This window comes from Asterias amurensis, chromosome 5, assembly GCF_032118995.1.
Source record: "Asterias amurensis chromosome 5, ASM3211899v1".
Lineage (NCBI taxonomy): Eukaryota > Metazoa > Echinodermata > Asteroidea > Forcipulatida > Asteriidae > Asterias > Asterias amurensis.
The window spans coordinates 2515792-2539925 of record NC_092652.1 but is presented as its reverse complement, the minus strand read 5'-3'; the positions used below and the strand labels follow the sequence as shown (position 1 = coordinate 2539925).

The 24134-nt window shown below is 38.9% G+C and overlaps 1 pseudogene; it reads left to right on the top strand.

Moving 5' to 3' along the window:
* Positions 1–23783, top strand: part of LOC139937837 (uncharacterized) — a 36247-nt pseudogene extending 12464 nt beyond the window's left edge.
* The last annotated feature ends 351 nt before the right edge of the window (positions 23784–24134 follow it).

The following is a 24134-nucleotide window of genomic DNA, read 5'->3' as shown; positions in this document are numbered from 1 at the left end:
GTTTCGCGCCAATAATTTTGTTTGACGTGCATCCCCTACTCCGGCAGTCTCTTGTCCTACTCGGTACAAATTGGAAAGATGCGTCACGGTGGCGGACGGTGCTAACTTGTTTGGGTCTAGATCGATCCCCGTCACTTCGAGTGAGCATTAAAGAAAATTCCCTGCCTACGATTACTACAAATTACCATGAAATTCGACACAGTAGAAGCCCATTTGGTTAATTTGATTTTGTACGTTGGTAAGCATTATATGTGGCAGGCCCGAAACGGCCCAGTGAAATTTGTTTCCCTCCGCCGAACTGATTTGGTAAGCGATACTGCAGTGTTGAAGATTATTGAAAGTTTTAATCAATTCATGCGAACTCAAATGGTATGATTACTCCATATTTTACGGGGGACCCTATCTTCCTTATGTAGCTGTGTGTGTGCGTAGCTCTTGGAGCGTTAAATTGTGTAATAACATTATCTCCCATTCCGATACTGTAGGAAAGTGACGGAGGCCTTCGAGCCATTTTTAATTTTACAAATTGATAGTGCTAGAATTTCAATCGAGAAGCTGGTATGGGAAAGGAGGATGGCGCCATTATTTCCCCTCAAGACATACAGAGGGGGACCAAATCACTCACAATCTGAAGTGTCGACTCGTTTTGCCTGCTCGGGTCCAGTATGTGAGCCGAGCCATCAGCCCGCGTAGGCCTTGATTACAACATATAACGATTTCTAAATGCCGCCAAATTTGTCCTGTGTATCTGACAGCCATGAGGCAGACGACAGACGTCTTCCTAATAACTATCCCAATAACTGAATACAGGTTGGTTGTTTCTGTCACTCTGCTTTGATAATTGTTTGTCTGTACGAGATGAAAGACATAACAATCGTTCGTCTGCCAGCAATAAACCTGTCCTGATCCTGTGCAGACGTTTTTTTTTTTTCCAGATTGGAACTTTTTTTCTTTCTCGGGTGTCGTAAAAGAAATTCTATTTTGTGAAATCTGAAAATGGCGCGAACTTGGCCGACACATTTTGGTGTGTTGATAGCAATTTGTTCAAGCTGTGACAGTGTAGTAAGAAATGTTGATTTGATGAACAGGCGTACATCAGACTAATTATGCTATAACATACACAATTTACAACAACTGTAGACATTTAAAATAATTATGACAAATGCCCTTTCTTTTTTTAGAAGACCGAATGTGAAATATTAGCCACAACAGGTCCATCGCAATCCTACAAAACAGATGTGCAGCTCAATATTCTCATGAAATTCATCAAATAATGTCATCATTAATTTATCAAAACATCTTACAATCTACATGATATACAGTTGTTTGTATCAAATCAGTCTTACATGGTTTCGTTTTTTTCTAGTTTGCGAGAATTCATATGAAAGATAAAAAATGTTGCGTCATAAGATTTCTAAATAAATTGAGAGAGGTAAAACTCAAAAACAAAAACAAAGAAAGAAATTTCAAGGTAGTGGATGGACACTATTGATAATTACTCAAAATAATTATTAGCATAAAAACCTTACTTGGTAACGAGTACAGGGGAGAGGTTGATATTATGAATTATTGTGAGAAACGGCTCCCTCTGAAGTGACGTAGTTTTCGAGAAAGAAGTAATTTTCCACGAATTTGATTTAGATACCTCAGAGTTAGAATTTGAGCATCTCAGATTTAGAACTCGAAATCAAGCATCTGAAAGCACACAACTTCGTGTGACAAGGGTGTTTTTACTTTCATAGTTATCTCGCAACTTCGACGACCAATTGAGCTCAAATTTTCACAGGTTTGTTATTGTATGCATATGTTGAGATACACCAAGTGAGAAGACTGGTCTTTGACAATTGCCAATAGTGTCCACTGTCTTTTAACAGATTACACAAACAATTATCGGGTTGGTGTTAAGCTAAACGTGAATTTAGATGGTCTTTAATGGTGTCAATGTTTTAATTAAAGTCAATAAGCTATGGTATTTACTCGTACGCGGGTATCAATGGCAACTCATGCATAATAGCCATTGGGACCAGGGAGTCGTCTCAATCAATATAAAATCTCGATGTAAGAATCAACCTCGAGGCTTGACACTCCTGTCACGACAGAGGGCCAAAAGGCCAAAATACACGTTTTAAATATGTATGTTTTCTATCTCTATTTCCGGAGGAAACAACAATGATTTAGAATATAAATCGTTATCTTATGGTTTGGCTTAGCGTGATTATTGTATAAAGAGTTATGGTAAATGGTTATATTTTGGTGTCTTAAGAAAAGTGTGGCTCCCAAGTCTTCTCTGTAGGTGATAGAAATATCCTAGAAGTCAATCAACTTATCATAATCAATGGAATAAGCGAAAAACTACACTATTTCCATTGTGGGACATGCTGAACGCATCCTTTGAACGTTTTTCACTGGGCCTTTTGAAACTTGCAGCGCATAAAATCTCTAACTTGCATTAATAGCCCATTTTTACAAGCGCCATCTTGGAAAATACTGCAATGCATCTCATAATGACTACAGATCAACTCGTTTCGAAAGAGATGTTAATAAAAAATACATGAGTTTCCTTGAAGCTCATTGATGGTCTTTGCACGAAAGCAAAACATAAAGCAACTGACTTGTACCACCCGAGCTGCTTTACTACCTCGTGTTTGCAAATCCAATGCTCGGCATTCTTTTCTACAAAAATATTTGAATCTTGTTAAGTGCTTTCAGAGATTTCATTCTGGAGGGGAAGAGAGACATAACCCCTAAATTATATTTAGCTACTTATGGTTCAACGTGACAGGTAGCACATCAAGAACCTGCAGTAAATTGACTCCCCAAAACTGGTGGTAGATCGCCATTAGTGTAATTATTTTTTTTGACGAGTTGCGGCTCAACTCAACACAAACCATCGCTCGCCTTTTTAGTGCCCTGTTTTGCATGAGGGTTGGCCACAAATTGATGAGTGGTAATGGTATGTATGTCATTAGATTTGTTAAGGTTATCATTTATAATTCTAAATTAGATTTCATGGCATTGTTCGGTACACGAGGCTCGGGTGGCATGCGGTTGGTTGGGGCTAGACGCTCCCAAACAACACACACACTACTAAACTGATTGACTCATGTACACAAGACCTCGATTCTATCTCATCATTCACCGATTGCATGGCCTCAATTTCTGTTCTTTCTAACTCTCTTCCAACTCTCTCTCTTATTTTCACCGCTCTGATTTGCCGCAGATTAAAAAGTTTTCAGCAAACACGATTACTGGTACCAACGGCAATTATGAACCCACTGTGAGCGTTTCCTCTTGCCTGATTACGCGGTGCTGATTGCCCCCCGAGTCGGTGGACATTTTCCAGCCCGCCAATCATTCTCATTAGGCTCTCGGAGTTCGTATAATATGAGATTTAAGATGAAAACTACTGTCAGAGTCACGTATGTAAATGTTGGGGCTCAGTTATTGAACAACCCGGTGATATTCAACTCCGACTCGTAGCAATACAAACCTCCCTTCGCGGGCTCCCCTCGCAGCCGTAGCCCTCTCTCATCATATAGCTAAATGAGATGAGAAAAGCAAAGAAACAACAATTTGCATTTCTGGGCAAACCGTTTATTGAAATAGACGGACAATAGATTGTGTTATTTAACTGCGATCTCGTTACTTTAATCTGTTTCTCGGCAGTGCTCCTCTATCCAGGCTCTTTTGACGGGTAGATCGATCGACGGAAACTGAAGCTACGTGCCCCACTAAATAGACGCGATCTCAAGCCTAAACCCACCAAATTTATCAATGTGTGTCGAGTGAAGGAAAAAAACGCGGGAAAACGATGGGGGTCAAAGTTCACTGTGAGCCGACGATGATGACGAAGTTCAATTGATTTTTCTACGGCGCCGTTAATAGTTGTTAACGGTTGATTGTGGATGAAGAAATCAATAAAAAAGGGATGAATTTCTCTCGACCTCTGCGACGAGCTTCGCCCTCGATAAGTCGAAATGTTCTCGTCTGGGTTTTAAAGTGAGCATTGAATAACAAATATTGCTCGGAACTACGAGTTTTTAAGTCAACATTTACATCCGCATAATAATCTGGTCCCGAGAGCTTTCCCTGCACTTTTTTTCTTGCCATAATTACGGACTGTAACCTGCGGGCATTTATAGCAAGACTCCGAGTCAACTGCAGGCGAGGTGAAATGAAATTCTGGTTATTGTGTACTTCCTTATTATGAAATCATCAGGTGTAGCCCGCCCTCAAGAGTCCCTGTTACGTCACCAGTTTGTGTTTTTTTGAGAGCTGTTATTAAAGCCGAATCAATGTTTTGTTTTTGCGGCTGTGATCAATAAGTGTTTCAGTCAATAGCAAGTGATCAACCAATGGCAAGTTCAACCGAAACAGTTATTGGTTATGACCGCGAAAACGTACCTAGAACGCCTGTCACGCAAAAAGCAATGAGGGAAAGTTTCGGGCGCCATTTTGCCACTCGAAATCAGTCCAAAGCAGATCACACATTATTAGAACCCAAAGGGTATCAAGCCTTAAGCGGGTTTTTGATGCATTATTTCTTTTAGTGGTAACATGTCACCCATTGTGGCTACATTATATCCAGCCAGATATTACAATGATCTATGGACAAAGAAAAATAGCCTCACACTGTCTTGTATTCCCAAAGTCTACCTGATCTCTTTGCAACATCTCTTTGGGAAATCATTATAATTATACGGCACAAGGGTTACACACAGCGTTCCGACCGTAAACAAAACAACCTCATCCATGTCCTTGCTCAATGTCCTTAGCAACCTCAGTATATTTGACACCAACTATCTGAAATCAGACATTGTTCTCAAAACACTGCAAACCCGAAGAGCCACTGGCACTATTCCTGTTGAATATCCCCACCTACATATTTTTTTATTTAGAACTTCGCTGAAAACATCATTCTCATCATAGTAATATCTCGGTTCAGTCGTTGACTCTAAAGTGGATCAGGCTAATAATATTGATTCGAGAACGCTCTAAAATAATAGCAAAACATGTCAGACTGTGTCCCCGATGATGACTCGGCACAGTTGTAATTAATCAGCTTAGACTAAACGGTCCCTTACACTCAATCCCTTGTGGTTAGTTTTTATCACCACCTCGGATCCAATCAGCTAATGTGCGCCCCCTGGGGACGACCCCGTCTCTGGGTAGAGGACCCCCTCTGGTGTACGCGCGGCTTGCTTGATCAGAGCTAAACGCACACAGCTTAGATAGCGAAAGACTCTCTCCCCATTCCTGCTAGATTTTCCAAACATATGAATACTTGATCGTGAAAATTTCCTCCACCATAGGGAGGGAAGGAGTAAGGTAATCCGGTCCTTGAGCCCTTTTTTCTTGCTCTTTTTGTCGCCTCAGAGTTAAGGATTCTCGACACAACTAAACCAATTAAGTTGCCGTAGTAGTTGGCAGATCTCAGATTGCCCATACAGACATTTTTTTATCGCTGTACGAGCCATGTGTCGTTTTATCTTTTTCATGAAGCTAATGGTTGGGTTACTGGGGAGAAAATTGAGCCTGGCTCATCCTCAACAAATCTTCCACGATTAACATCATCGCGGATTCTTCAGTCCTGTCGCACATCAGCACGGCACGAATGAAGACTACGATAATTGGGCGGGCTTGACGCGAGGGCACGAGCGGAGGGTTGGGCGTCGTGTTTTTGCTTGCACATGGAAACAAAATACGGTGCTTTTCTTCGAGAGGACTTTGGCAAAATTTTCCTGGAGAAAAGAAAAGTTCGTTGACGTAGACGAATGGCATTTGTAATCCATCTCTAGTTTGAATTTCGAAGACCGAGGTTTTTAAAATTGACACTGAGTATTTGCCACCATATGTTGTTGATGTGCAACTGAATCTTTTAAAATATTTTGGTTCGGAAAGATCACCCCAAAAGGGGGGGGGTGTCAGCACTCATCAAATTATTGGGCTAGACATTCAAAACGTTTTCATAAAGCTAAAACTCACACTAGAAAACAAGCTACAGTATATTGTTTGACTGGTTCTTATTGTACACTAATTATGTTACTGTAATATATTTCAAATGTTTTGTCAATTTAAGTTCAAAATAAATCAGAAACATTTCAATTTATTGTCAGTGTATCTCGATTAGTGAGTTTGATAATATTAATTATAATAGATCATGGCGCTCAATGGATGACTGAGGACATGGTTGAATTTCCTTCTCTCGGTACGAGATACGATGTGGTTAATTTACAAACGTGACTTCAATGGTATCTCGAGACCCATACAAAAACAAATTAATGAAACAAGGGTAACTTGACAAGCGTGCGGACCTAAAAAGAGATTCTCATGGTGATTATAAACCGACAAGGCAGACAAACCTCTCTTAATTACTCCACGGATAAATTCAATCAGTCCCTCTTTTAAACAGACAAGAGTCCGATCGTGCATCCGGTTCCTGCTCAATCCGGTTTACTCCGGTGGCTCCGTCAGCAGGCAACCTCAGAACGCGCTCCACTCCACAGTGAAAGACGACTCCTCCGAGTCAGTAAAACCTTGTTTGCCAATTGGTGTATCGTTTTATAGCGCGAGGTCTTTTCGGTCTATAAACTCTTGACGGGGAGGGAAACTGATGATGAATAAACGGACGATGGACATTAATTGATGGCACTACACTCCAAGGCAATCTTCCACCCGGCGATTGCCTGCGATTTACCCGTCGAGAGAACTAATTGTTGACCGCGCCCCATTTGTTAAACCTCTTTTTTCTAGAATGGTTAAACGGAGCAACTTTAATCACCGACTTCGAACAATTTCGTCAGGGTAAACTTAACACAAATTGGTTCCCCGGTAGACGTTGATATGGATACCAGTATAGTTAACTAAGTTTTGTGTTTTTAGAGAGTGGTGATATTTTTTGGGAAATTAAGACTGAAACAGGCCTTTTCGAGTTAATCATTTCAGATATTATGGTCAGTGAAGCATATACAATATCATTGCAACTGGTTTGAAGACACCGAGCTCCGGCTCTTGAAACGTCGGGTAAAAACACAAACTTTCAACAATGCGCAATGCGAGATTATTGCATAGCTTTCAAATGCAACCTCAACACTTATTTATTCAATGTATTATATTATTTGCTAATGTTTTTTGTGTGTAAAGCGCATTAATCTTTTTTTTTTATTGCGCTATAACAGAGCTGGTTTTATTGGTATTATTATTTATTATTTGATCAAACTCGTTGCAATATGGAAACAGTTCTCGTTGAAATGAGAGTGTTCAGTCTATTTGGACTATGAACATAATGTATTTATGGATTCCGTGCTGCAATATTATAATAGAAAACGCTCACTGCTAATGTTTCAATGATGTGTATACAATACGACAAAACCCAGTGCACTAACGTTTCACAAAACCATTTCGGCTTTGGGAGACAACACACAAAATCTACTAATTAGATCAAAGTAGAAAATTTTGCTTTGTCAAATTGACATTGTCCCGCTGATGGTTATCGGGGCGCTATTTCCACCATTATCGTCCTTAATTTCGTTTACCTTCGCCAATAAAGTGCCGTACCCCGAGTGTAAAAAAAACATTAGCGGGGTTGTCACGCATCGAGCGTGCTCAGCGTCAAACATCACCGGGGTCTAGCGAGCCTTGCGACCGGTGAGACCACAGTGATTCCATGCCTAATGCCGGAGCATCAGGATCTACCTAGACGTGCCTGAACGCCGTATCTGTCAAATCACTGCAGCAAATGAAATTTAATTGAGGATAGATGGCCCTTGTTTAGTTGTTTCTTTCCATCGCTGAAGATCGTGGCGGGGGAAATTGGGCAAACAATATCTTACTCACGTCGGTCTTTTCTTTCTTTTGACTCCTTTTTATATGATCTATAATTTATATTAAATTCATTACCGTCCATACACGTTTATTATAAAGTATACACACAAAAAATGTCCGTAGTTTATACATTGCGTGTGTACAGAAGACACGTTTTTGTTACGTGCCAAGTGCAAAAGGGCTGAAAGTGCACGAATGGGTTACTGCAGACAATTGATACAACTCTATTGTAATCGAGATTAATTTAAAATCCTTGAAAATTAAGGGAAAAAAATCCAATACAAACAAAAAAATATGTCCCGGAAAGTTTTAGAGATTTGAGTGAACGAAAGCTGATGAGTCATTTTAATTAACGAGAAATTATGAAAGTGAAATTTGTTGTTGGTGTTGAACATTATGCTTGATTGATAACGAAGAGATGGAAGATCAAATTATACGTTGATGGATCTTCGTCTTGTACCCCGTATTCAATAACATTTATGGCTAGAGGTTTGCATTGTAGCGAAAAGGTGTCAGACTAGTTTGACCTTCAGCCTCAGTGTGGTGTACATTGATTTAGTGGTATGAAACAAGATGGCCTGGCAGAAGTTGCAAGCTCGATGTCCAACCTCCACAGGTTGTGGTCTTTGAAGCTTCGCTTGGTGTGGGAAAATAAGGGAAGAATTAAAGAATTAAAGGGAAGGTACACGTTTGGTAATTACTCAAAACAAATATTAACTTAAAACTGACTTGGTAACGAGCATTGGAGAGCTGTTGATAGTATAAAACATCGTGAGAAACGGCTCCCTCTGAAGTAGCATAGATTTATTAAATAATTAAAGACTTCTAGCTAGAAGTCTTCTATTCCTATCTGAAAGCACACAAATTCGTCCAACAAGGGTGTTTTTTCTTTTATCATTTTCTCCCAACTCCGATGACCAATTGAGCTCAAATTTTCACAGGTTTGGTATTTTATGCATATGTTGAGATACACCAAGTGAGAACACGGGTCTTTAAAAATTACCAATAGTGTACTTTCCCTTTAACTATAATAATTTTAGCCAACGGTTCTTTTCAGAACCACCCCCAACTCATTTAGAGATTATCATGCAATACATGGTGTTACCGCACACCTTTACTTTATTATCATTTATATTAAACTTGCGGGTACAACCATGTTGTGTGTAAAATCTACTTTGTTGGAGTGTTGGCTCTGAAAGGAGCCGGTATGGTCTCGACGTTTCGAACAGTTTACTCTGCTCGTCTTCAGGAGAAAAGACAGCAGAGAATTTCTCCAGTTAAAGACACTGGACACTACTGGTAATTGTCAAAGACTAGTCTTCTCACTTGGTGTATCTCAACATATGCATACAATCACAAACCTATGAAAATTTGAGCTCAATCGGTCTTTGAAGTTGCGAAATAATAATGAAAGAAAAAACACCCTTGTCACACGACGTTGTGTGCGTTTAGATGGTGGATTTTTCGAGACCTCAAAATTCTTAATCTGAGGTCTCGAAATCAAATTCATGGAAAAATACTTCTTTCTCGAAAAATATGGCACTTCAGAGGGAGCCGTTTCTCACAATGTTTTATACCGCCAACCTCTCCCCATTACTCGTTACCAAGTAAGGTTTTATGCTAATAATTATTTTGAGTAATTACCAATAATGCATGTCCACTCTAGTCGACAAACTGGTCCTTGTGAAAACTGGGCCATTTTGTCCACAAATACTTGTTCAGGAAAACAGTTCGAGAACTCTCCTAATAAAGTCTTTAAAAAATGCACATTGTTGTTAAATTAATTTATTGGACCGTTGAGCAATTGTGATCGATCTACATTTTGAGTAAAACCTTTTCCCTTCTCCTTGATCTTGGTTACGATTTGAACTTTTCTGCAAAATCCTTTACAAATTAATTCCTCCCAACCTTCCTGTAAACATTGGCTTTCATTTGGGGGAACGTGATGGAACAAATCAAAATAAAGAAATCATCCCAACGGATTTGCTCTCTCTAGAATCAATTTACTTTGATCTGGAAAACATGCATTGTTTGCGAGTCTATTGTTCTCTCTGGGATACGTGCGGAATAAGCCGCGCTTTGAACATTTGGCTAAAGATCAAACGATCCGTTAAGCTGGAATTCCAGTCTTCGTGATTTATATCAGTGCTTTCATGGGATGGACATTGAATTTCTGAGGCTACCTTTAGAATTCATTAGGTCTGGAACTTTTAATTCGTACATAATCAAAAGGTTGAACAGAAAAGCAGGACTTCGATTTGATGATGATATAACACAATTCGTACATAACTAAAAGGTTGAACAGAAAAGCAGGACTTTGATTTGATGATGATATATAACACAAGTCAATTGTACAAGTTTCAAATGAAAAGCCGTTATTTTTTATTTCTAAGAGTGACCGAGAAAAAAAGAAGAAAAAAAAAGGAGAAGTTAAAAATATTAATGATGTTTATATTGATGAGTTTAAATTTTAGTCTCAATAAACCGGTTTTCGTGTGGAGTAAGTGTAGGGAACAACAGACGAGGTTCGAATCTCACTCTTGATTTATCTTAGCTGGGTTTCAGTTCTGATTTTTCTCCCGGGACCGTACTTCGGGCAACTCACCCCCCATAAACGTTTTCTGCTCAAAATTGCATTTTTTTTTTTGCCAAAAATCTCCAGTGTTCCTTGGTTTAGGTTCTGTGGGCTCCGACGTTGGCTGCGGATTAAGATCAAGCTTAGGCCTCTGCTGAGCCTACGGATTAACGCTCGGCTTAGGCCTCTGCTGGGCCTACGGATTAACGCTCGGCTTAGGCCTCTGCTGAGCCTACGGATTAACGCTCGGCTTAGGAAACGGATAAAGATTCAAAGCTTGTTTTAGTGAAGAAAACTAAGCCTAGTTATACCTAGTCAACAAACATCGCATTTGGCACTCAGAGAAAAAGAAACAATCTTTCGACCACCCACCTTTATCGCAAACACAAGCTTTAAGGTTTGTTTTCTTCTATTTTTAAATTTCCAAGAACCTTGCAGGACTCGGGGTGAACGATCTTTGTTTTCTAAAAAAGAAAAAAAAAACATTTTGATGAAAACAAGTTTCACTTTACCTCTACAAATGTTGTGATTATCTCAGTTCCTTTAAGTAATTGTGTGTGGGGGGTAGAAATTTGTGGGTAATGGCGGGTGGGCGATGAGAGTTTTAAGCCCCTACAATTCTACTCCCAAAATACGCTAAAACACAATTTAATCTGCCGAGAAAAGACTCGGCATGATCAAGTAAAATTATTAGAGGTGTACTTTTACTCCCACCCTATACATATTATTCTTGTTCTCTTGTGTCGGGTTTTGTTGATGTTTTATCTCGGACAGGGAGAGAGCGAGGTAGTGAATGGAATTGCCTGGTAATTTTTTCAAGGAACCGATTATCGTGTATTTTGGGGTCTTACACATGTACGATCACTTTTTTTTTCTTTGACTTGACCTGGACAACTTTAAATGTTTATATACATGGCCTTTAAGAACTTATGTTATTATTTTAAAATATAAAAATGAATACACATATACAGGGTGTAAGACGTATACACCATCGGTTTCGGCAATGAGTGAAAACATTCGAGTAAGTTTTCAAAGTAAGACCTACATCTCAATGTAATTTTCGATTACAAAACCTGAACTCTTCACGAGGAAACATTTTCAGAGGTTTTATTTGTAGATCGAGATCAAAGAAACACGATGTGGTTTACGACTCGACACACAACTACGCGGTTGCAAGACATCCTAGCATCTTGCTTTTTTCCTTTCCTTTTTTTTCTAATGACAGTATAGATGTCATATAGATGTCATCAATAAGTGAAGACGAGTTTGACTTGTCAAGCTAGCGGGTGATGATGCGGTGAGCTGCCATAGAAACCCTCCTACTCGACCCTCATTGATATCATCGTCCATTTCATCGTCTCTTAGCATTCAATTAGGCGGAAAAATGACCGGGGACCTGAGCCACAATCTTTCGCTCCTCATACACGGAGAGCTTAATCCTCACATCTCACCCCTCTACAACGCCAAGTCCATCAGCCTAACGCAATTATAACCTCTCACAGACCCTCATTGGTTATATCGTCCAGATAAAAACCCTCTTCGCGGAGTCCCTGTCAAGTTTAGGCACCGAAAATTAATTTCACGTTGCCCTAGATCTCGCCTACATGAAACCGTATGCCTTTTTTCCTGCTGCGAACCAAGTCACATCAGTCCACGTCGTTTACATTAATCCCTAATTGTATTACGCGCTCCCATTTATATTTTGTTTCCTAAAAGGGGACTCTCAGTGTACATTTGCACGAGCTTCGTTCTTAGGCCTATTTTATTAAGCGGACATGTACTTCTTTTCATGTTTTTTTTTCTTCTCCTCTAAGCGATTAAATCATGATTCTTGTTGTCAACCAGGTAGAATAATCGAAATTAATTCGGTCTAGTTTGGTGTCAAATCAATATTTGGGATGGTTATTGGGTTTGTGGAAACAGTGATCCTTTTTTAGAAAGGGGGTTTTTGAAAACGGTTATACAAGAACAAGAATGAAAACGTTTTTGCTTCTTCTTCATAACCTGTTTTTTTTTTTTAGCGGACAATTAATTTTATCGATGCACACTCTTAGATTTCTGCTCGCTTCTAATTGACAATGAATAACAGTTCAACTGGTAGACAGTTTACAAACATGTAAAACATGTCGCTTTTACCAATATAATTTTAACGGTCCTCAATTGAAGAACTTTTACAAATATCGTTCCCATCACAAAAAGTGTTTTTGTTGTATGTGGTTTAAAAACAAATTATGATACAGCAAAAGAACAAAAACAAAACCGTGTTTGATGGTTTTAAGTTTATGTTTTCTGTGTTGTCATTTAGCCTTCCAGAAAGACTCTACTCTTCTTGAAGATGTAAACAACCTTCACCAATTATTTCGCGAAAGTCTTGAAGGTTTTTACACATCATAAAAACATCCATTCAATGTCTATAAAATGAAGCTGCCACTAACTATCTACTGACTATAGCCCCACAAGAAGAAGCGACAAGGGAATTGGCGGCTTACACAAGATCCGCAAACTGACATGTTTCCTAAATCCTTTAATGCGTCTTTTCTAGATGTTTAGCCTAATTTCCCGTTCGGTCCCTTTGGAATATGAAGACACGGGCTTACTGCCGGTGTGGGTTGAAGAGGGAAGGAGGGGAGATTGACGGCAAGGAGGCAGTAGGGAGGAGAGAAGATGCGGGTCGAAGACAGTTTCCGTCAACAGTTTGTGAGATGCTCATGAAACGTCTTAAACCTTATCTTGGTTGATTTAAGATGGATGCAAACAAAGGGTTGTGGATACAATGTGGTCTACAAAACGAAAAGGAGTCATAACAAGTTGCCTCTTTATTAAAGAAATAAATTTAATCCTGATTTTTACGAATCTAAACAGGCTGGTGTTGACTATCATAACATTGTACAGGGGAGAGACCACACATTGATGAGGTTGTCAGGAGGGAGCCGAGGTTAAACTAAGTGACTTAAAAAGGGGCAAGAGAAAAATAACAGTGGGGTTTTAGATCTATGAATACCTAACAGATTTAAGTAATGGATGATATACAGTTCTGAGATGGCGATATTTAAGATTTGAAATAGGAAAGCTACTCCTCGACTCATCCGTAACTCGAGTAAGTGATTTTTTTTATGAAACAGATAATACGATGGTGTGTACCTCACGAGTAAATACCGTCTCGAGCTTCGAGCTAGCATGCCCTACGAAGTCAATGGACACTTATAACGTGTTGAACCAATTTATTATAGGCATTGGACGCTTGACAGCCTATCATTTCGTTAGATTAAAACCTCTAAAATTCGCTGCGATTTCCTCCCTCGGTGCAAGCCGAAACGCGGCCCCGGTATCAAATGACATTAGGTAGTGTACTTATTAGATTCGGTGCTGTTGGTTTTAGGTGACCCGCTGTGGAGAGCGTCTTCTTATTCGCCGGCAGTATAATTATTGGCGATAGAAAGAAGAAGACGAAGAAGAAGAAAAAAAATCTGGACTATATGATCGCGGTTTTTTTTTTTCGTCCGCTGTTTCTTGGTGACCGGGTTTGCTTGCTTGCTTGTTGTTCATGGTTTTTATGGATGATTATTATTCAGTCGACGAGACGGCTCAAGTGGTTTAGATTGTTTGTATCATTTCCAATAATAATTACAGGCTAGCTTGCCAGTGTCCGTTTCTAAGCACGAGTCATTAGTCAGCGCGTAATCGATGGGGTAGGGTTTGTAAGCGGGACTGATTAAGATCAGACTGAATCACAGTTAAATCAGTCGTGCAATTGCAATCGTGCTGATAATATTACCTCACGCTACCATGTGTCGTCTGATTCCATTTAAGAGAAACACAGATATCCTTCCTTCAACTCATCGGGAAAATGTGATGTTTCAGTTTCACAAATATTGTTGTTAATTAGAGAAACAATTAAACAAATATAATCAATAGGTATTTAATTTTGGTTTTACCTAACACCGATGTGTGTTTACTGTTCTTTCCCGAGTTCTGTGGAAAAACAAAATCACAGGCATATTACTCGGGCGGGATTTAAAATGGAATGAATATTCTGTATCCCCTATGCAGATTTAACATCTATTAAATAATTAGGTTATTAAAAAATATGACTATCGTGACCCAATTTCACAGAGCTGCTTAAGCAGAAACGATTGCTTGTAACAACTTTCTGCTAAGCAAGATTGAGCAGGATACCAGTCACATGGCTATGACATTGTATTTTGGCTTGTGAGCTCATCTGGTAAGCATAATTTGATTGTGCTTAGCAACCTTTGTGTTTAAGCAGCTCTATACAAATAAGCGATGTTTCTATTTATTAAAGTGAAAGTGAAATACAAGCTTCTTGATACGTCTTCTAACAATGGCGAAGTGATATCAAGTAGTAAAATGGAAGATGTGAAGAGAGTGTACAATCTACGACGTAAAAAGTACATTGAACACTTCAGGTTCGAAGTCTCATCTTACAGACATCAACAAGCAAGTTTAACTCGTCGAAATGTTATTCAGAACACACAGTACACTTGTTGTTCAAGACAAACAGTGTATTTTTGTTGTTCCATTTTTTCTCTTTTGTTCAATTCAAAACATCTCAATCAGCACCCCATCTGAGGTCTGAATAACTGAAAGCTCCTGTCGGGGAAACTTTCTTGTTAAAAAAGAAGAAGAAAAGTGGTAATTTAAAAAAAGGACTTGGACAATTTCATTAAAAAGCTTTTCGGAAGATCTAAATCATTGAGTGTGGGCCCGCCCTGGGGTCACCGTTTCATTACAGACATGGGAACGTGCCCCGCTGTTCACGGCGCGTCACGAACTCTCTAGTGCCCGTCCATTCGACTAATGCCAGAATTACAAACTGAAAAATCTATTAAACGGCGACAGTAATACCCAGGTTTTCTTACCCTCTCCAGAAGAAAAAAAAGACATCTATTTTGGTAACCGAAGAACTGAAGCCCGGGGGCACCCAATACACAAATTTAATATCTCCTGGCCGCGAGGGGGCAGAAACTTCACTACAGATAGCGCTTAATGTACTTTATTGCAAACTTGATTCAAACAAATTGGGCTGATGGCTTGGCCGCCGTGTTTTGTTTGTCTTGAAAGTTAAACGGGGTGTCACTATGCGCATCGTTTCTGCTGATCAGTGGGAGTCGAGACGCTGCAGGCCCCCGCCAGCATCCCGGACTAGGCCACCTCAAAATGTCAGGTTTCATACACAAGGAAATGGAAACGACAAACAACACTACTAGAGCTTTCGGGTGTCTACGTGATTTTAATCAATAAAAAATTGAAAACAATTTTTCATTTAGAGGAACGGAAACATGTCAACTGCTAAATCCCGTAAGTTGTCATTGTAATAAATTGATAGGCCTCAGCGATTGAATATAACAGGGGTTATCCAGTTAAGTTCGCGTGCTCAATTTTTCTGTTTTGATTATCTTTTAGACTATACTTGGCCCACACAAAATGTTGAGTGATGAGTCGACTGCAATTAATTTACAAAAGTGTTTTTCAAGACCTAGACTAATTCTTGAGACAAACAAATCATTTATGTTATCGCTATTTGCTGGAATACAAAGTAAAGACAATGCTACTGACGCCATACACAATACTTGACAAACAAAGTGTGAAATGGTCTAGATAGGTAGATTATCAATTAAAAAATTTTACCACGCAGCTTTGAAATGTTGTTTTTGTTTCGTTTCCGCCATTTTTGTTTTGCGTCAGCCATTATTGTCGTGTTCCCTGTATCTACATGAGAAAACAGCCATTATTGTCGTGTTCCCTGTATCTACCTGTGTCAAAACAACACCTGCCTCTTAATTTATCGCAAGAAACCAGACTGTTTCAATATTTTCTATTCCAAATATCGCTATGGAAACTTAATTTTTGGTTGCTAGAAATTAGCTTCGCATGGTATGATAAAAGGTTGTGTAACCTAACCGCATACCATGTATCAATTTACACTTAACATCATAATGCAATTTAATTGATAAATAATTATGTTGGAAGTCTACCCCAGACACGGGTTGTGATGAAATAATTAGTTGAGTTCCCACCGGGCCAGCCCGTGAAATATATCAATAATTTTTCCTTTCATGCTATACATATTTTGTTATTGATAAACAGCATGCACTTATATTGCCATAGCTGCACTTCAGGGAATGAGTCCATGCAATAAAAGTTACCTCGTCGTTTTTGAATGCAAAACACACACGGATCCTAAACTGTCTCTAATTTAATCCGTTTGCATTCAAACCGATGGGATTCTTTATCAGAGCAGAGGAAAAGCAAAGGTAGTTTCACTTGGGTGTTTCTATAGGAGCAATCTAACGGATGTTTTAATAAGGTTCGGCCATTATCAAGCCTTTTCAAATCCTGACTGTATCCAAGAGTCTTGCGTTACGTCGAGTGAGAGGACACCTCACAAAGACTTGCTCTGAAAGGAGACTCAGTCCACAAAAGGTATATGGGTTGCAGAATGACGTAGCCGGGGTTTAGTGTTAATAGTCGTGGGTGGGATAAAGGATTCCTGCAAACTGCAGTTCACTCCTTGTTGTTCCATGATTTCTTTTCGAGGGGAAAAATTATCACAATTATTCCCCAGGTATGATGAGCGATTTGCTGGTGCCGATAGCCGTTTAGCACGCGCTACCCTCGATCTCTATACCCCATTCAACCAACCCACCCACACCTCTTCTACGCATGTCGAGCCCATTCAGGTGTCCTTATGAAAGGTACACACACAGAAATCCACCATTGTGCCAATTCTTGGCAAGATTTTCAAATTAGCGATGAGTCACCATAATATTATCTAATCATACAAAAATCTTGTCCCCCCCTCTTATTAGTTGCATTTTTAAAGGGTTCGAGTACTTTTTATACGACAAAAAAAATGTCCACAGATCCACATTTAACGTTAATACACAGTTGATAATGATGGTAAACAAGCTTCCCTTTAACAATATTCGTTTTGAGGTGCTGTAGTTTTTGAGAAATGAGTAAAACAATGTCACGAAAATAATTTGTGTTTCATTGAGACGAAAATATTATGCGATTCTCCTGAAAACATTGCTCTGTGATTTTCACCTTTTTTTCTCAAAACGACAACTTTTATTACATACATATTCATTTACAGTGAGTAGGGATTCATACATGGCTAAAAACTTGAACAACAAAAGGTATCACAACCTTTTAAGAGAGCATATGGTGCAGTACGACTGGTTTTAAATATGTTAATATTACCAAGAGTTAGGGTTTGCTTACTGTCTACCCTTTCGTAAAAACAAAGAGAGAAAGGTCTTTGAAATTATGAAAACAAAACAATTATCAATATGCGTCCACTTTAAGCAAGCAGAAATTATACATAACACATTAACAGTAATCATAAATCAGACGAGATTTCAACCCGCACATCTCCTCACAATACTCCCGTCTGTCTGTCCAGGTAGTGAGAGATAAAACAGTGGTCCCATAAAACCATATTTCATCACCCGACCCATCGCATTCAGACGGGGCAATTTTCTTAATGAATGCCTGTCATCGTTTGTGTTTACGGGCGCTTACAATGCACCCCATCCCAAAGTGATGCTGCAGAGCCAAGGAAGATAAACCAAGAGAAGACAAGAGATGACCAGTTATGTTATCATTGGCTTCAAGTTAACAACAAGTACTTTAATTTAATCAGAGTAATTGAGTGTTGTATGTCGTTGTGATAACATGACCCTTATGAGTATATGACAACAATCGACCTTGCTAGCAGTGAAAGCTAACGGGTGACTGAGGAGGTGCTAACCCGCTGAAACCACCGCTCTGCATGCCAGCTCGGTCGATAATTTTTTCTCCTTTTTTTTCCTTTTTGCGAAACAAAACTGTAGTTGAGGTGGTGGGAATATTTGAAGATAGGGATGGAAACATGTCAGGTAATGGCTGAAACATGTTAGAAAATAAAATAGGATTAAAATTATTAGGTAATCGATATTAATTGAAATAATAACATAAGCAAATTAATATAAAATGTACTCTGAATAATACAAAATTAACAACTAAGTAAGTTAGTAATTATATAAATGTATTTCATAATATAAAATATGAAATTCAATCAATCAATCCAAATCTAATCAGTCAATAAATCAACCACAAAAAAATCACCCATTCAACCAATATCTTTTAACAATCAACACACAAAATATGTACAACGTATCAACCCCTGAAAGGGTTCATCCATTTTTGCATACGTGTACTTTTTACGTCTTAATGCATGGGTCGAGTTAACGTTAATGGACTCTTTGTGCTCTTTTCTCATTTACCTGTGTATGGGTCGAGATGACCCAAAACAGTCTCTTGTACGTCTGTGCTCTTAAACATATACCTTCGTGTGGGTCGAGATGACCCGAAATGGGCTCTCTTTTTTTTGGTCTTTGCCCTTTCTACATCTACATGCATTCATGGGTCGAGTTGACTCAATTGCGTATTTTTCGTTTTTGCTCTTTGCTTCTCATACGTCAACAAGTCTTTAAAGGCAATTCTCAAATTAAGTCTCAAGTCTTCCAGACAGGTCACTGGACAGCCGACCGGTTTGCCAACAAGTGACCCCTCTCACCAACACGTGACTGTCACGTGATGACAAGCCTGCTCCAAAAATGTTGTTTATCTACATTACCTTTTATACAAAACTTTATTCTCAATTTCTTGGTATTTACTCTTCTTCGTGTTTTCCCAGGTCACCAACATCCTACCATCCTCGGCAAGACCAGGCGACCAAGGACCGCCTTCACCAGTCAGCAACTCTTAGAATTAGAGTTACAGTTCAAGAAGAATAAGTACCTGTCACGACCGAAGCGCTTTGAAGTTGCCACGTCCCTCATGCTGACTGAGACACAGGTAAAAATGGAGTAACATGAACCAGTCACTGACGTGTAAGAGACGTCATTACATTGTACTAGCCGGCTCTTTCTGATGAAGAGCGGCTTATGTGCAACACGACACCCGTTGTATTTCTCATTGTATGCCTTAGTCATTTATGACATACCTTTGGGAGTATATAGTGAATGGGATTGACGTGCTTAAGTACAGGTAATTATCATCCGAAACCCTACAGGGGTATACGGTCTGATCTTCACACTCAAAGTAACAATTCTTTTGAATCGATTATCCGCGGAATCATATTCTGTTTTTGTGGACTTTTGTGAACTCACGGCCAGTTCCTGCCAATTGAAATGAAACACAGTTCCCAGACTTGACATTTTCTAAGGATGGTTTCTTTCACAAGTATCTTGTTCGAGACTGTGTACGTCTCCGATAAGATAATGGCCACACAACGCTTCCCGTGTGATTTAATAGTAATTGGAACTTCGGTACCTCAGGATTCAATCTTTGAATGGGGTTTCCAGATTCCAGACATATTCATTTACTTTACATTCCTTTTACTCCGAAGCCGTATCTTTAAAGTTCATTCGGTCACGAGCTTGTTTTGATTTTTGTACACGTGTTTACAGAAAAAGCGGCCTTCTAGTGGTGGGGTCAAGATAGTTTGGTTGTGTCATACTTCTATTGGCGTGTTTTGTGGGGTATTTCCATTAGCCTTGTTTTCAGGTATGGAAGGACTCTATAGTATTGCACTGTTTGGTTTGAGTGTCTATCGACACATTAACCCAAACATAATACATGTAGTGCCATAGTGCTGGTCCAACATACCTCAATGGGAGACTTTTGGGACGCTTGGTGGCAGCAGACTTTCCAGGTAAAATCCATTGTTCTCGGTCATGTGCGCACGCTCAGAACTACGTAAACAATGGTAATTTACCTGGTAAGTATGCTACCACCTAGCTTCCCAAAGTCTCCCATCGCTTACGTAGTCCACTTCGCATGCAGCATTGACAAATATTCTAAAAGTCTAAGATAGCTCCATCTTTTGCAGAGGATGATTAGAGAACTCAACTTCATATTCTTATTTCACAGGTGAAAATCTGGTTCCAGAACCGACGAATGAAATGGAAGAGAGGAAAGAAGGTGAAGGAACCCCAGAACAACGATGGAGAAAAAGAAGTATCGACTGGTCCCGATGACGTCAGACTTGACGGTCCAACGCCACTGGAACCCGTGGTAGACACCGAGGCGCGCATCACAGTGGGACCACACGGGGACGAGTGCAGTGAAGTCGGGGTACACGACGACGATGATGACGACATAGATGACGACATGGATGAGGACATGTTGGCGGAGGGATACATGAACGACAGTTCGTCCGACGAACGAGTGAACAACCCATCGGACGATAATGAGAGCTATGGTAGAAACCAGTACCCATCCGCCAATGAGCGTGGGGGTCTCGACTGTCATCCAGTGGAACCAGTACATTAACCGTCACATCATAATGAACTCAGATAAAACTCAGACCAAATAATAACGACCAATCCTACCCAGGGTTTGACCTCTATATCAACCGCCATGTGATTGGCCGAAAGAGAACGCCCTTCTGTTAAACTTGTCGTCCATGAAGAATTCTTGTTGTAAATACTTGATATTCAAAGTGTCCACATAACTTTGTTGTTAAAGGCCATTTTATTGTTTGAAATACTTGTATAGTCTGTTTGGTGTACATTCTAATGAAACATAAAAATAGTGCATAAAGTGAAGCTATTATGTCATGATGTCATGGTTTTGAATCGGGTTTTTCACAACAAAACAGAAGAACAGTTTTTACAAAGTGGACCAAAACAACTACTACAATCATTGACTTTGGGAAACCTTTACGTTGTGAAGCCATCTTTACTTTTATTTCATCCTCCAAACCGAGGCTGGGATGCAAACAAGTCTGGCACCCTGTTTATTTCAAGAATGTTAAATGTGCACGGCATGAGCATGTTCAAAGATGGAGTCATGATGACAAACACATGTTTCTCAAAAGTTATCAAAATTGGGTCAATTTTTGTTTTATTTTTTAACTGGTAAAAAATGTCAGGACCAAAACGTTGTGCTTGTGATTCTGCAATTGAGTAATGATTATATTTAACTTATTTATGTTTATAATAATTTTTTGTATTTCTATTATTAACATGGCCCATGCATTTTGTTGTTGTCATGGTAAGTTTCACACACCGGAAATGCAAAAAGATAATAAATATTGTTCTTCATATTGTACTAATTAATGTTAACCGAAACATTGCTAAAAGCAAAATTACGGTGGCGGGTAAAGAGACCAAAATAGTTTAATTCTCTGTTTAACTTACATGTATAACCAATGGACCAAAATCGTTACAGTGTTTACGGGATGTAAAATCAATGCAAGACAAACAATACCGGTGTTTTCATTATTAGCATCTAATCCATATTCATCACCGGTTTATAAATATTCATCAATGGCGTGTGGGGTATGCGTTAGCTTGTTATGACTATTGACCGTATTAGACTATAACGTTCGTCGCTAACACATAATAATGAGCATTCATCACTCGTTTATAATTATTCATCGTGACGTTAGGTATGCGTCACAAATATTGAGCCAATAGACTGAATGCTCACCAGGGGCGTCTCATGAATATTCATCATTCGTTTGAATGACTGAAGTACAACGAACCGTATCCGTTGCATGTGTTGTAGCATCTGTTACCATAGTTTGTATGTATCACGTCAAAACAGCTAGATTATTAATTATTAAAAATCATAATTTTAAGAAAACCTATTAAGGGATACGAATCCAGTTTGAGTTCAATTTTACGCAAATGGGGGTCAACCTATATACCAGGGGTTTTGAATGCTACACTTCACAAACTCCCGGCTGAGAAATTGACCCGAGTTCTTGGTCCCATTTCTGGGCCAGGCTGACCCGAAAAGTGGTTAGAATGGGATTTAAAGACATTGGACACTATTGGTAATTACTCAAAATAATTATTGGCAGTAAACCTTACTTGTAAACGAGTAATGGGGAGAGGTTGATAGTATAAAACATTATGAAAAAGGGCTCCCTCTGAAGTGGAGTAGTTTTCGAAAAAGAAGTTATTTTCCACGAATTTGATGTCGAGACCTCAGATTTAGAATTTGAGATATCGAAATCAAGGATCAGAAAGCACACAACTTCGTGTGACAAGGGTGTTTTTTCTTTCATTTTTATCTCGCAACTTCGATGACCGATTTAGCTCAAATTTTCACAGGTTTGTTATTTTATGCATATGTTGAGATACAGCAAGTTAGAAGACTGGTCTTTGACAATTACCAATAGTGTCCACTGTCTTTAAACTCAGCTTGTGCGTCATTGTGACCCCTTTTGGGGTCGCTATGACACGGGTTCCGGGTCAGAAATTACCATTTTCTGACCCGGATGTTTTGAAAATTATATTTCCCAGTAATCACTTTATTTTACAGTCCTATCAGAAAGACGCATGATGTTTAAATATTGATGTTTCATTTTGATTTTTAAAAAATCACGAGGACTTGACTGTGTGTGTTTTCCTCAATTTTGAGTTCCATAATACGCAATTTTAAGAACGTTAAATTCTAGTTCATTAATTTGGAGCTCTTGTTTAAGTGTTATAATTTGTATATTGGGGCCAAAGAAATCTGAAATCTCCGAAATAGTTCGGTATATTAAGTAAAGTTTTTAAAAAGTTACATAATATTATATTATACTATTTGTTTACTGTTAACCATGTACGTGTAAATATAAACCTATTTAAAAATTCATCTGGATTGAAGTTGCAGTACCTCTGCTACATTTCTGATGTAAATCTACGCATTTTTGTTAACCTTTGTGTTGCAACTTTTAAACATCAACCATTGGTACAGTATTGGTGACTATTTCATTTTCAGCGGCAAACACTTCAGAAAAAAACCGCAAAGTTACAATTGAGTTTTATTATTTGGTGACATCTGGATTTGAATAAGGTATAACAAAAACAAAGCAAACTTTACCAGTTTATTAATAGCCCATAATGCATGTCGCAAATGCTGTACATAACTATAAAACCTTGCACAGTCACATATAAACCAACACCATGGCGTCCATCTTGGAATTGTAATTTCCTCTTCAACTGTGGACCTACCCGGTTTCCAAAGATGCATTGCGCAACATTTCCAAGATGGCGCCTGTGCACGTGGGCTATTCTTTATTAATCCTTTCCTGGAGACTTCTGTGATTAGAAGAAGCCTATCTTAAACAGCTTATTTTGAACAATATATTATTTCATTTTGATTGTTGGATATCTCAAAATACCATCTGTTAAGATCTATGTAATATAACCAAATGTACATAAATGTGTATGGTGTATCTCTATTTAACGAAACATCTGTTTCTATTTCCAAAGGACCAATGTCATGCTATACGCAACTTGTAAAGCAGTAAACTCATGAACACAAAATAAAACATAACTCAAACAATGTGATATTCTTATGAAAAAATTCTTGTTATGTTGGAAACAATAAAAACAGTTTATGCACAATTCAGAAGATAGTATTATACTTTGTTTTAATTCATTTGTAGTTTGTCTGATATTGAAAAAACCGCCAACCGGCCCCAAACAAGAGGTATAATACGGTTTTTATAGGCTCTGTGGTGGATTTCACAAAGAGTTAGGACTTGTCTTATCTGGAGCTAGGACCAGTTACTCGTCCTAACTTAGGACTATCCATGCAATTTGTATATCTCCTAGGAATAGTCCTAAGTTAGGACTAGTCCTAACTCTTTGCGAAATCGACCCCTGGACACGTTTGGCAATCACTCAAACTATCTAATTAGCATACAATCTTACTTGGTATCGAG